This window comes from Echeneis naucrates, chromosome 2 (genome assembly GCF_900963305.1).
Source record: "Echeneis naucrates chromosome 2, fEcheNa1.1, whole genome shotgun sequence".
In the NCBI taxonomy this organism is placed as follows: Eukaryota; Metazoa; Chordata; class Actinopteri; order Carangiformes; family Echeneidae; genus Echeneis; species Echeneis naucrates.
The window spans coordinates 7,277,085-7,290,143 of NC_042512.1; the positions used below are offsets into that span (position 1 = coordinate 7,277,085).

Genomic DNA, 13,059 nt, shown 5'->3' on the forward strand with positions numbered 1-13,059 from the left:
AGACAATGTTAAGGAGGGAATGAAAGTTATATAATGATGCATTATATCAATTTCCATGGTCTGAAATTTTTTGTCAGGCTTCTTCTCTTGCCTTGTTTGCAGAAACACTGTTGCAGTGTTGCAGTTCTCCCCCGAAAGTGGAACTAAAAGTGTGTCGCTATCATCGACCTTGATAATGAAAACTGAGCACCAGTTAGTGCTCTGATCCTCTTAGATGAGTCCGAACAACATCACTCAGCTATTCACTATATCACTATTTTAATGCCGTGCCAATTACAGACGTTCTCTAACATGGTCTGTAGCTCTCTAAGTGGGAAACTTGCTCCTTGAAAACAACTAACCGTTGTTGACAGGATTTGAACCTGCGCAGGGAAACGATTGATTTCAAGTCCATCGCCTTAACCACTCGGCCACAACGACATTAGCCACACGAAAAGTAGAAATACACAAAATAAAACACAAAAAACTAAAAAAGCTGAGCAGAGTGCTGTGGACTTTTGAAGGTGCTGTGTTCAGGTAACAGTCTCCTCTGGAATTGAGGGAAAGATCTTTGTTGTGACAGTCACATCTGTCCTCATTCAGCTGATTCCTTCAATTAACTGTTAGTACAAACTGTTTGTAAATGTTTGCACCTTGAAACTTCCGACATAGCTTTTTATCTCTCATTTCAGCATTAAGAAGCAATGTCTATGGCATTCAAACATTCTGTGTGTGAAACAACTGGTGGAGAAGGAGAAATGAGCAGAGACGGGGGGCTCGGTCGCAGAATCATTTTCGATAGTTAAATTGTTTATTACAGATCGTAGTTCAATTACAGCATTCGTTAGAGCTTCAGGATGATTCAACTCATCTATAGCGAAGTTTATTGCAAGAAAAGGGTCGTCTGAAAAACTCCTGCAGTCGTCATTACCTTTTTGTTCCATGTCACACTTTTTTTTTTTTAACTCAAACCACATTAAAACATCATATCCTCATATGCCAGTGCATACAACCTGTTAAGGAATCTATGGAGGTGTCTGCATGGAATCCTCCTGTGGTTGTACGAGCAGTTTGGTGATCTTCTGTAGGATGGCGACCTGAACAAATTTTCACTGCTATGCAGATGAGCCCCACAACCTCTCACATGCTAAGCGAGCGCTCTACCATTTGAGCTAATTCCCCTGGGCTGGCATGCAAGCTAAGCTTTGGAAAAAAAAAAGTGAATAGTTCGAAGGATGCAGACTGGGTACTCAGCACTAAAACAACATTTGAAATTTGCTTTACTTCCACTGCTAAGGAAAACTGCTGGGAGTTAATACTGAAGTTTGTTTTCAAGACTGAAGATCTTCCCTCTTCAGCTTCAGTATGGCATTGTTACTATTGTCATGATGTCATCTTCAAATACGACAAACTTTGGATAGTGAACAGCTAGCTGTTGCTAAAAAGCCATTAGCAGAGGATGGTTTCGATCCATCGACCTCTGGGTTATGGGCCCAGCACGCTCCCGCTGCGCCACTCTGCTCATAGGACAACTGCAAAGAGAAGCACTTGTACAAAAGGACGTCATCAGTGTTTCTAATTGAAATGATCAGTGTTGTATTGTAAGAAGATGTTGTTGTCTTTGTCAGTCAGCACTGCCCCAACAAGTAGCACTTACTGAATTCAACAGCCAAGTTAGTGCTCAAGTTAAGGTAACATTTGTGACTTTCAATTACTTCCTCAACCCTCACCCCCCATATCACTGATAATATCTGCTGTCCTGGTGATTGAAGAAAAGAAGGAATGACATTCCTCATCTTTTTTGTCCAAATTCCAACCAGGACAACCCCAAAGAGAAGCACTTATGCACAAAGACTTCATCAGTGTCTCTGATTGGAGTGATCCGGGTTAGATCTGAAGAAAACATGGCTCCAAGAATTACTGTTGTTTTTGCCATTTAACAATGAAAGGGGAAAAAGAGAGCAAAGAGAATAGAAACATTCATGGAGAAAATAGTCATCAATGTCTCATTGAATTGGCTAAGTCACATTAAGCTTCAATTCTGACCTAACTCTGGTGATTAGTGATTAGGGTAGTGTTGTTTCAACTGAAGAAATCTGTTAAAAATGGGAATCATTTTGTTGAAATTCTAACCAGGACAACCCCAAAGAGAAGCACTTTTGCACAAAGAATTCATCAGCGTTTCTGATTGAGGTAGTCTGAGTTAGATTCTAAGAGTCTAATGGGAAATGGGTAAAGGAAGGAAAACTTCTGAAATCACCAACATTACCCCAACTAATAGCACTTACTGCTCTCAGAACACAAGTCTGTGCTTCAGTTGGGGAAATGCTGATGACAAATTAATACATTACACAACTAATCCTGCTAACTAATTTTTCCTCAATATTCCAACCAGGACAACCCCAAAGAGAAGATGTTGTTGAATCATCAATTGCTTTCTCCTTTCACCTCCTTTCACCACCCCAAAATTGATAGAACCTGCTGTCCTTGTGATTGACTTTTGAAACCACCAACATTACCCCAACTAATAGCACTTACTGCTCTCAGAATACAAGTTGGTGCTTCAGTTCGGGAAATATTGATGACTCATTCAACTGATCTGAAGAAAACTGTTTTTTTTTTATTCCATCCAGGACAACCCCAAAGAGAAGCACTGATACAAAAGGCATCAGTGTTTCTAATTGAAATGGTCAGTATTGTATTCTAAGATGTCGTTGGTTTTGTCAGTCAGCACTGCCCCAACAAGTAGCACTTACTGAATTCAACAGTCAAGTCAGTGCTCAAGTTAAGGTATCATTTGTGACTTTCAAATTACTTTCTTCACCCTCACCCCCCATATCATTGATAGCAATTGCGGTTGGGGTGATTGATGAAGAAGGAATGGCATTGCTCATGATTTTTGTCCAAATTCCAACCAGGACAACCCCAAAGAGAAGCACTTATGCACAAAGACTTCATCAGTGTCTCTGATTGGAGTGATCCGGGTTAAATAGCTCACATATGATCTCCCACAAAGAGTCTTGCAGCCACTTCCCTGTTGTGTCTGAATGAAACCACCCCCACCTGTCTACTTTGTTGAGACGGTTTCAATGGTTCATATCAGGAACAGACAACGATCCTCTTAAATTCATGAGGTCCTTTAGCATATGGTGAGACGGCAGCTAACTGTGGTGATTGGTTATTAGGGGAGTGTTGCTGCAGCTGATCTGACCAAATCTGTTCAAAATGGGAATCTTTGCTTTTTTTTTTGTTTTCTTTTGTTTTCCAATTCCAATTCCAACCAAAACTAGAGATTCAAATTTGTGTTATTCATTGACACAGCACCAACAAAGAGCATGTACTACTTTCTGAACACACGTCTGTGCTTTGGTTCAGGAAAGGTTGATGACAAATTCAGCTGCTTTTAAGAAATTTATCAAAACTGGTTAACTCCATCCAGGACAACCCCAAAGAGAAGCACTTTTACAAAAGGACGTCATCAGTCTTTCTAATTGAAATGATCAGTGATGCATTCTAAGATGTCTTTGTCAGTCAGCACTGCCCCAACAAGTAGCACTTACTGAATTCAACAGCCAAGTCAGTGCTCAAGTTAAGGTAACATTTGTGACGTTCAAATTACTTTCTTAACCCCCACCACCCAAAAATTGATAGAACCTCATCTGCTTGTGATTGGCTTTTGATATCACCAACATTACCCCAACTAATAGCACTTACTGCTCTCAGAATACAAGTCTGTGCGTCAGTTCGGGAAATGTTCATGACAAATTCGCGAATTTAGCTGATTTTAGCTGAGAAATCTATCAAAACTTTAATTCCATCCAAGACAACCCCAAAGAGAAGCACTTATGCACAAAGACTTCATCAATGCCTCTGATTGGAGTGATCCGAGTTAGATCTGAAGAAAACATGGCTCCAAGAATTAATGTAGTTTTTGTGAATTAACCCTGAAAGGGGAAAAGAGAGCAAAGAGAATAGAAGTCAGATTGAGCTCAAATTTTTACCTCACATGATCTCCTCCAAAGAGTCTTTGCAGCCACTTCCCAGTTGTGTTGCAGTTCCAATGGACTCCCTTTCAGGCTTTTACCTGAATTTATCTTATACCTGAATGAAACCACTCCCACAGCTCCCTGTCTACTTAGTTTGGGCGGTTTCAATGGTCTTGGTAATGGTTTGTAATGAAGAACACATTTAGTCCATCAGGAACAGACAACGATCCTCTTAAATTCATGAGGACCGTTAGCATATGGTGAGAGGACAGCTAACTCTGGTGATTAATGTTGCTGCAGCTGATCTGAACAAATCTTTTCAAAATGGCCATCTTTGTTGTTGTTTTTATTCCAACCAAAACTTTTCTCCTACCAAATTGTTAAATAAACTCTCTGTCCTGGTTAATCCTTGGACGGAATGAAAAACATTTGAAATCACAAACTTCACCCCAACAAATAGCACTTACTGCTCTGAAAACACAAGTCTGTTCTTCAGTTGCAGAAATGTTGATGACAAATTCATAGATTTAGCTGATCTCAAGAAATCATTAAAAACGGGTCAAATTTCCACCAGAGCAACCTCAAAGAAGTAGAGTTAGAATTAGAATGTTTTTATTGCCATCATACACAACGTATAACAAACTTTAAAGACAACTCTGTGGTACAAAATATAATTATAAAATAAGAAAGATAAAAGATGAAGTAAAAAATAAAATGTATGAATATATTTACAAAAGGAGCCAGTAAGAATATATGTACAGTTGAGAATTAGCATGACTGTAGATAACGGTGGAAATAAATAAAAAAGTAAAAAAAACAAAAAGTAGCTATTCCTGAATTTAACAGTTAAGGTAACATAAGGTAAGAAGAAAGAAAGGACACATTGACAGAACCACTGTGCTTCATACCAGGACACAGCAGCGTGAATCATGAATCATCATGAATCATGTTCGGGAAATGTTTATGACAAATTCATGACTTTGGCTGATTTAAAAAAATAAATATAAATAAATAAAACATTCTGTCCAAATTGCAAACAGGACAACCCCAAAGAGAAACACTCATGCAGAAAGGAATCAACAGTGTATCTGACTGATGTGATCTGAGTTAGAAGACATTGATTCTTTACTTCTTTATTGTCTTTGTCAGTTAATGCTGCCCCAACAAGCAGCATTTACTGAATCCAAGTAAATCAAGTCAACAAACACGTTGGATAATTAATTGTGACTCTGGACTTTTTTCCAGTTTGTTGAATAAATGTGTTGTCCTCCTTCAGCAGGAAGTTTCTGTGGGCTTGGTAACAGTTTGAAGAACAGAATGATCAGACAACGATCCTCTTAAATTCATGAGGACCGTTAGCATATGATGAGAGGACTGTTAACTGCAGTGATTAGGGATTAGGGTTGTGTTGTTGCAGCTGATCCCAAGAAATCTATTTAAAATAGCAAATCATCATTTTTTTACTGAATTTCTGAGCAGGACAACCCCAAAGAAAAGCATTTATGGAGAAAGTTGACAAGCAGCTGTGTTGTGTTAGAAACACCAAACATGTCCAGAAAAGACAAACTGTTCTGTGTATTTCCCTGAAAAGTTGCCAGACTGTGTTCACACCTTGATTACTGCCATCACAGTTCACCTTTTGTGTCTTTCTTTTGTCATCCCTCACAAAATTTTATTTGCTGGCACAGAGGCACGAATAGAAAAATGGCGAGGGGGGCTGTGACTTGGTTCCCATCATTCATATTAAAGAGCCGTTCAAGAGACTCTCTGTGATCTCTGTGAACATAAATCTTTACCTCGGTCTTCTGATCCAAAGTCAAACACCTTGTCCTTTGGGCCATGTGGGGTCTGAGTGTGGCCCATTTTAATGTCCTGTTGTCAGTTTAGTCTGTTCTTGTCATATTTCATTGCTTCAACATTCATCAGGATGAAGGCAGCATCAAGCAGCAGAGGTCAGTGTTGGCCATGACCTGAGATCAGATCCACCTTCTGTGGAGGAGATCTGAAAAACCTCACTGATTTCTGTAAAATGGACACAAAAAAAACAACAACATCTTCTTAGAATACAATACTGACCATTTCAATTATGAAACACAGACTTCACTTTTGGACTTTGGAGAAGTGGGTGGTGAACATCCAGCATGAATTTAGACAGTCATACAGTGGTAGTGTGGCCGAGCGGTCCAAGGCGCTGGATTAAGGCTCCAGTCTCTTCGGAGGCGTGGGTTCGAAGCCCACCACTGCCAGTTTGTTTCTTGCCAATGAAAACCAATCCACTAAGTCAGGCACTTTTCATCTCCCTGTGAACAAAAGTTACAGTGACAGACGATACCAACACCAGCTGGGCTGAAATGAGAAACATCACAGTCAGCCTTTTTAGACCCAGGTAGGTTTGGAGGTCTACCAGGTCCAATTCTCTCCAGATGCCCCCAAACACACGGTTTGTCATCTCCAGTATAATTCCCCCGATGGACTCTGGGAAAAAGAGTTGGAAGCTGTGCTGGGAGCTTTGCTGTGCGTGGTTGTTGTGGCCGAGTGGTTAAGGGGATGGACTAGAAATCCATTGGGGTTTCCCCGCGCAGGTTCAAATCCTGCCAACAACGGTTAGTTGTTTTCATGGACCAAGTTTCACATGTTCCCAAGCATATTTGAGAATCTCTGTAATCTCCACAGCCTTAAAATATGACACAGCTGAGTGCTGTTGTTCGGACTCATCTAAAAGGATTAGAGCACTCACTGATGATCAGTTAGCATTATCAGGGCAGGCATGGGGCACACCTTTAGTTCCACTTCCAGATCATGGAAGCAATAATGAGAAATCATTTCGGCTGTGTGCTGAGAACAGATGATCTGACCCTGACGTGATTTAAACACGCAATCTTCTGATCTGGAGTCAGACGCGCTACCATTGTGCCACAGAGTCTTCCTGGGTGCTGGCTACTGATCTAAAGATAAACAGGGCTAATCAGTTAATCAGCAGCCTGCAGGGCGGGGAAGTTGTCAGCGTCTCCACACCACTTTGGTGGTGTAAACTGATGTGAAAGCGCACATCGCTCTGCAGCTCTCAACAGCAGGTGCTGCCGTGAGCCCCGTCCCAAAGCCCTCACCTATTCAATCTATTTATGAAACATTTCAGAAGCCAAGCAGTCCAAGGTGCTGCATTCATTCTGCGGTCTCTTAGAGGGGTCGGTTTGAATCCCATTGCTACTAATTACCTCTATTCCTCTGAATGTAACCTGTTTACAACATCAGTTGAGTGTGATGACTGAGCTCTTAGTGAAACACATCACGGGTTCTAGGTCTTCGACGTGAATGCCTTTTATAGCAGGCATTGCTTCTTAATGCTGAAATGAGAGATAAAAAGCGATGTCGGAAGTTTCAAGGTGCTAACATTTACAAACAGTTTGTACTAACAGTTAGTTGAGGAATCAGCAGAATGAAGACAGATGTGACTTAAAGCACAACAAAGATCTTTCCCAGAAGGCCCTCAGACAAAGAAGCTGGGTAACAGCACAGACTGTCAGGAGTGGTATTTAAACCTTTAATTCGCTCTACCAAAGCGTGAGACACCTGTGAGAAAGCTCAAAGCTGTGTCCAAAGGTTTGGAGGAGTGAATGGCAGAAAGATGTCTTTGAAGCCATTTGGACACACAAGCAGTCAGTGTGACGCATCCAGCCTCACAATATTTCATGGTGTGGTTGAAAGAGGAGGCAGAATATTGGAAATGTAGGTAAAAAAAACCTGAGCTTGCACCTCACTCAGGTACCACCTCTGATGCCGAAACCAGGGACCTTTAGATCTTCAGTCTAACGCTCTCCCAGCTGAGCTATTTCAGCTGGCTGAGCCCACTAATGCAGGATGTTCTGTTCACCATTCAGTTCACCGTTCAGTTCAAATCTGGGTGCCCCCTGCCAAACCTACATGTTTTCATACGCAAGCACGAACTCTGGTTGACTGTGATGTTTCTCATTTCAGCCCACCTGGTGTTGGTATCGTCTTTCACTGGCTTCTATAACTTTTGTTCACAGGGAGACAAAAAATGCCCGAATTAGCTGATTAGTTTTCATTGACAAGAAACAAACTGGCAGTGGTGGCATTCGAACCCACGCCTCAGAAGAGACTGGAGCCTTAATCCAGCGCCTTGGACCACTCGGCCACACTACCCTGTGAACAAAACTCGAACCCACTACACACTGAATGGTCTGCAGCTCAGCTCCCTCATACACAGCTAACGGCAATGGTTAGAGTGTGGCGCTGATAACGCCAAGGTCATGGGTACCATTTGAGCTAATTCCCCAGCCGTCAGCACATGTTCTCTAAATGAACCCAAAGTGGTACCGTGATGATATACTGATCTTTATTTGCACAGTGTGATTATATATAGTGAAAGTATCTCCAGGAGTAAAATGATTAAATCACTACCTCAATCTCAATTGACAATCTCTGTATTATATCAGAGGTCCTTTGTGGTGCATATACTTATCTTTATTAGCATTTGTATCTGTACACACACGCACACAATCACACACACCACGTTTTCCAGCCCTCATGGTTCTTGGGGAATCCATACATGTGGAAACCCTTCTCGGACTGATTGGAGCATCCAAACGCTGCACTCCTACATTAAAACAAACCACTTTACCATCAACCTCAGCTGCAGTATACACATTACACTTCCATCACCAGATCCTCTGTATATACATGTACATCAGACTGGTGCTGTGGTTTAGCTGGTCAAAGCGCCTGTCTTGTAAACAGGAGATCCTGGGTTCAAATCCCAGCAGTGCCTTGTTCATAGTGTTAAATGTTATAGATATAACAGACACAGCTTTAGTTAATAATGAGAATTTAGTGGTTTCAACCTCAAATCCTTGAACACTGTCTGGTTAACATGTTTCGGTGATATTAGACTTCTATGGACCATTTTTGCAGAATCAACAACTAATAACTCCACAACGAGACTGTGTGACGTCACTGGAGATCAAAGGCATTTCCTGCCTTTCATTGATGCCCCACGCGACACAGATGGATACGTCACACTCTCACGTTCGCTTCAAATGAATGAGTGCATGCAGTTTCTGTAGTGTAGTGACCATCGTGACTCTTAACAAAGTTTGTCGCCTGTTAAAGAAGGGCAATCACCACATTTTAATCTGCTCAACAGCAGGGTACAACTCAGACTGACTAAAGCCAGCTGAACACCGACGAGGATGGGATTCGAACCCTCGCGTGCAGAGCACAATGGATTAGCAGTCCATCACCTTAACCACTCGGCCACCTCGTCATGAACCCAAAGGTACATGTGATGACAAAAAAACAGCCATTGGGAAGAAGCTGCAGCACCTGAACAGGGACTTGAACCCTGGATCCTCAGATTAAAAGTCTGATGCTCTTCAATAAGATCTGACTTCATTTTCCAAGCTGCCCCCTCGTGGTCATTTGAAATCTCAGTACTTTTTAGCCACCACACCCACTTTGACAGAAAGTGGATGTGGTGTTTAAAAATTACACAAAACTCCAGAGGACATTACAACCTGAACATAGTGAGCAGAGTGGTGCAGCGGAAGCGTGCTGGGCCCATAACCCAGAGGTCGATGGATCGAAACCATCCTCTGCTGTTTATACACACTGGATGTCCCATCATGAGACATGAGTTATTCAGCAGCACTGATTAACAGGAAAACACAGAGAATGTTGTCTTTCATATCTATAATACTGAGAGTTGAGCAGCAGAGTAGTGCAGTGGCACTTCTGTTGTTGGCTACAAGACATCCTGCAGTGCTTCGCTCTCAGTGGAGTTCCTGCTCATCACTTCCTTTATTACAGCTTTGTTCAGCAGAAGGAAATTTGTGATTAACTGCTTTTCACGCTCGGAAAACTTTAGTAAGACTAATGACAGCCCAAGAAGGGTTACAGCATGTATGGATTCCCCAAGAACCATGAGGGCTGGAAAACGTGGTGTGTGTGTTTGTGTGTGTGTGTGTATACAGATACAAATGCAAATAAAGATAAGTATATGCACCACAAAGGACCTCTGATATAATATAGAGATTCTCAATTAAAACAAGGTATTGATTTAATCATTTTACTCCTGGAGATACTGTCACAGCTAGCAAAGTCGTGAGAACAAACTAGCAGAAAATTGGTCACCTGCCAAGATAAAAATATATATAATCACACTGTGCACGTGCAAATAAAGATCAGAATATGTATCACGATACCACTTTGGCTTTGTTTAGAGAACATATGTTGACGGCTGGGGAATTAGCTCAAATTGTAGAGTGCTAGCTTAGCATGTGAGAGGTAGTGGGATCAATGCCCACATTCTCCACAAGACTTTAGCTCTTTGTTGGAGATACAGCAACAAGTAAGCGAAACAGCAGGTCCCTGCGTGGGCTTTGGAGTAGCAGCTGTCACTCAGGCAGCAGCTACTCTTCCTGGGGTCCAAATGAAAATGCAAACAGGACAGGATTGAAACAGGGACCTTTAAATCTTTAATGTAACGCGAAGTTACAAAGACAGAAAGACATCTTTGAAGCCTCTTGGAAACACAACCAGTCAGCGTGCAGCATCCAACCTCACAAACTTTAAATAATATTTAACTGTTTGGATGAAAGAGGAGGCAGAATACCTGAAATATGGCAGCTCCTCTACCACTGAGCTACATCCTCTTTGGATATTTACCTAACCACAGAGGCTCTGAGCTGCTGCAGCAGGTGAAAAGAAGAACCATCTGATGAAGCCTCCTCTCTGCTCACAAGGCTTCTGCTCTGTTTTAGGTGGAGGGCGCATGTTATGAAAAATATTTCCTTTCCTTTTATTTCTTTTTAGAGATCTATAGCTCAATCACCTATGATATAAGGCTCAGGGGCTCTATGTAGTTGTTGTGGCAGAGTGGTTAAGGCGATGGACTAGAAATCCATTGGGGTTTCCCCGCGCAGGTTCGAATCCTGCCAACAACGGTTAGCTGTTTTCGATTCCATGAAAAAGCATGTTAGAGAATCTCTATAATCTGCACAGCGTTAATATAGGGATTTCTTTATATTTTCCTGTTAATCAGTGCTGCTGAAAAACTGCTGACATATTCCAGCTAAAAGTCATGTCTCATGATGGGACAGTGAGGGAACATCCAGTGCGTAAGAACAGCAGAGCATGGTTTCCATCATCCACCTCTGGGTTTTGGGCCCAGCACTCTTCCACTGCTCCACTCTGCTTACAGGAGGTTTTAACAACCTGTGATCTTGGTGCCTCTACATGAGCTGCGTATCAGCACTCTTCTTCCCAAAGGAGACGTCGTTTTGACTTTGCAATCTGATGGGCTCCTCTGCTTTGACGAACAGTCTGGATGGCCGAGCGGTCCAAGGAGCTGTGTTCAGGTCGGAAACTGCTTTTCTTTCACCTCTACTGCTGTTAGGTGTGTTTGGGGACAAAGTTGTTTTATGTATATAATATGTATTACATAACAACTAATTACACTGTTGTTTCTGCATCACTGTTCAGTCAGATCAACAGCAGGCTGCCATCCACAGTTCATCACTTTTATTTTCATTCCTTCTTCAAATCTTTATTTTTATCATTTGATATGTTTTGCTGGGTTTCAACTTTTAGCTACAGAAAGAACAAGAGCAGTCGCACCGCTAATAAAAGCAGATTTAGATTATTTAATCTTTATGTCAGTCCCCACTTCAGTAACTCAAAGTGATGGTAGCCACTGGTGGAACACTATATTCATAAGAGCTTTAGATTTAAACACTTCAAGATTATACTGTAGAGTGCAAAGCTTGGCAGTGGTGGGATTCGAACCCACGCCTCTGAAGAGACTGGAGCCTAAATCCAGCGCCTTGGACCGCTCGGCCACACTACCACATGTTGTTCCTAGCAGAGTGCAAAGCTTGGCAGTGGTGGGATTCGAACCCACGCCTCTGAAGAGACTGGAGCCTAAATCCAGCGCCTTGGACCGCTCGGCCACACTACCACATGTTGCGCCTAGCTTGCCTGCAATAATGCCACATGTTTCTGACCCCTGAAAGTTGCATTGAAATGTTTGGAGCAGAGAATGGCAGAAAGATGTCCTTGAAACGTCCTGGACACACAAACAATCAGCGTGCAGCATCCAACCTCACAAACTCTCAAGTCCAGCTTCTTTGTATCTTGGTGTATAGTGATGGGATGGTTCTATATTCCCACAGAACATCCCTGGGAACCCGGACACACACCTTCTCCAAAGTTTTGTGGAAGAGGTGAAACCAAACCAGAAACTATCCAGCAAAAACAGCTGAGTAGAGTGCTGTGGACTTCAGCCGGTAACAGGCCGAATGATTTCAATGCAGATAAAGGTTGTGTATGTTGGCTGGTTGAAGCAGCCTGTGTTGAAATCCCAGCAGTTCCTTGTTGCTAAAGTCAGATGTTGTAGAAACAAACTATTTTTGGGTTTCCATCAGCTGTAGGTTACAACGATCAATATTATAGATTTGACAGACAACATTCTCCATGTTTTCCTGTTAATCAGTGCTGCTGAAAAAGTCATGTCTCATGATGGGACATCCAGTGTGTATAAACAGCAGAGGATGGTTTCAATCCATCGACCTCTGGGTTATGGGCCCAGCACGCTCCCGCTGCGCCACTCTGCTCGCTGCATTGAGGTCACAGTGTCCTCTGGAGTTTTGTGTAATTTTTAACCACCACATCCACTTTCTCTCAAGGTGGATGTGCTGGATGTGCTGTTGTATCCAGGCAGAGCTGACTGCTGCTTTTCATGGAGAGCAGTGACCACATACAGCTGCTAGCTTCACTGCACTAATGCCACATGTCTCACATTTTGTGTCTCCTCAAAGCTGCGTCCAAAGATACCTTTGAGTTCTGCAGACAGAAGCAACAACAAAACTGGAACTAATTTTCACTGCACTGACCGACTGCGCCACAGATGTTGCCCCTTACTTTAGTGTTCTTGGTCTGTTTTAACTGCTCTTAAATGAAAACTCTTATTTTAAACTCTTCAGCTGTTAAAACTGTCTCAGAGTGGTTAACATGAGTAACTGCAGTGAAAATAAAACTGGGCACTGAAAATGTCTTGTGGATGGTATCTGGTTTGGTT

The 13,059-nt window shown here is 42.1% G+C and overlaps 10 non-coding genes across 10 annotated transcripts; 4 read left to right on the forward strand and 6 right to left on the reverse strand.

Annotated features, from left to right (window-relative positions):
* Window positions 1–341: 341 nt before the first annotated feature.
* Window positions 342–420, reverse strand: trnas-uga (transfer RNA serine (anticodon UGA)). Its single transcript has one exon. It is a non-coding gene; the product is annotated as a tRNA-Ser (tRNA).
* A 5,709-nt stretch (window positions 421–6,129) lies between these two features.
* trnal-aag (transfer RNA leucine (anticodon AAG)) lies at window positions 6,130–6,211 on the forward strand. Its single transcript has one exon. It is a non-coding gene; the product is annotated as a tRNA-Leu (tRNA).
* Window positions 6,212–6,486: 275 nt separating this feature from the next.
* Window positions 6,487–6,568, forward strand: trnas-aga (transfer RNA serine (anticodon AGA)). The gene has a single exon. It is a non-coding gene; the product is annotated as a tRNA-Ser (tRNA).
* Window positions 6,569–6,816: 248 nt separating this feature from the next.
* On the reverse strand, window positions 6,817–6,888 carry trnaw-cca (transfer RNA tryptophan (anticodon CCA)). The gene has a single exon. It is a non-coding gene; the product is annotated as a tRNA-Trp (tRNA).
* A 1,159-nt stretch (window positions 6,889–8,047) lies between these two features.
* trnal-aag (transfer RNA leucine (anticodon AAG)) lies at window positions 8,048–8,129 on the reverse strand. Its single transcript has one exon. It is a non-coding gene; the product is annotated as a tRNA-Leu (tRNA).
* Window positions 8,130–8,680: 551 nt separating this feature from the next.
* trnat-ugu (transfer RNA threonine (anticodon UGU)) lies at window positions 8,681–8,754 on the forward strand. The gene has a single exon. It is a non-coding gene; the product is annotated as a tRNA-Thr (tRNA).
* Window positions 8,755–9,167: 413 nt separating this feature from the next.
* On the reverse strand, window positions 9,168–9,249 carry trnas-gcu (transfer RNA serine (anticodon GCU)). The gene has a single exon. It is a non-coding gene; the product is annotated as a tRNA-Ser (tRNA).
* A 1,596-nt stretch (window positions 9,250–10,845) lies between these two features.
* On the forward strand, window positions 10,846–10,927 carry trnas-aga (transfer RNA serine (anticodon AGA)). Its single transcript has one exon. It is a non-coding gene; the product is annotated as a tRNA-Ser (tRNA).
* An 820-nt stretch (window positions 10,928–11,747) lies between these two features.
* Window positions 11,748–11,829, reverse strand: trnal-uag (transfer RNA leucine (anticodon UAG)). Its single transcript has one exon. It is a non-coding gene; the product is annotated as a tRNA-Leu (tRNA).
* A 29-nt stretch (window positions 11,830–11,858) lies between these two features.
* On the reverse strand, window positions 11,859–11,940 carry trnal-uag (transfer RNA leucine (anticodon UAG)). Its single transcript has one exon. It is a non-coding gene; the product is annotated as a tRNA-Leu (tRNA).
* Window positions 11,941–13,059: the final 1,119 nt, after the last annotated feature.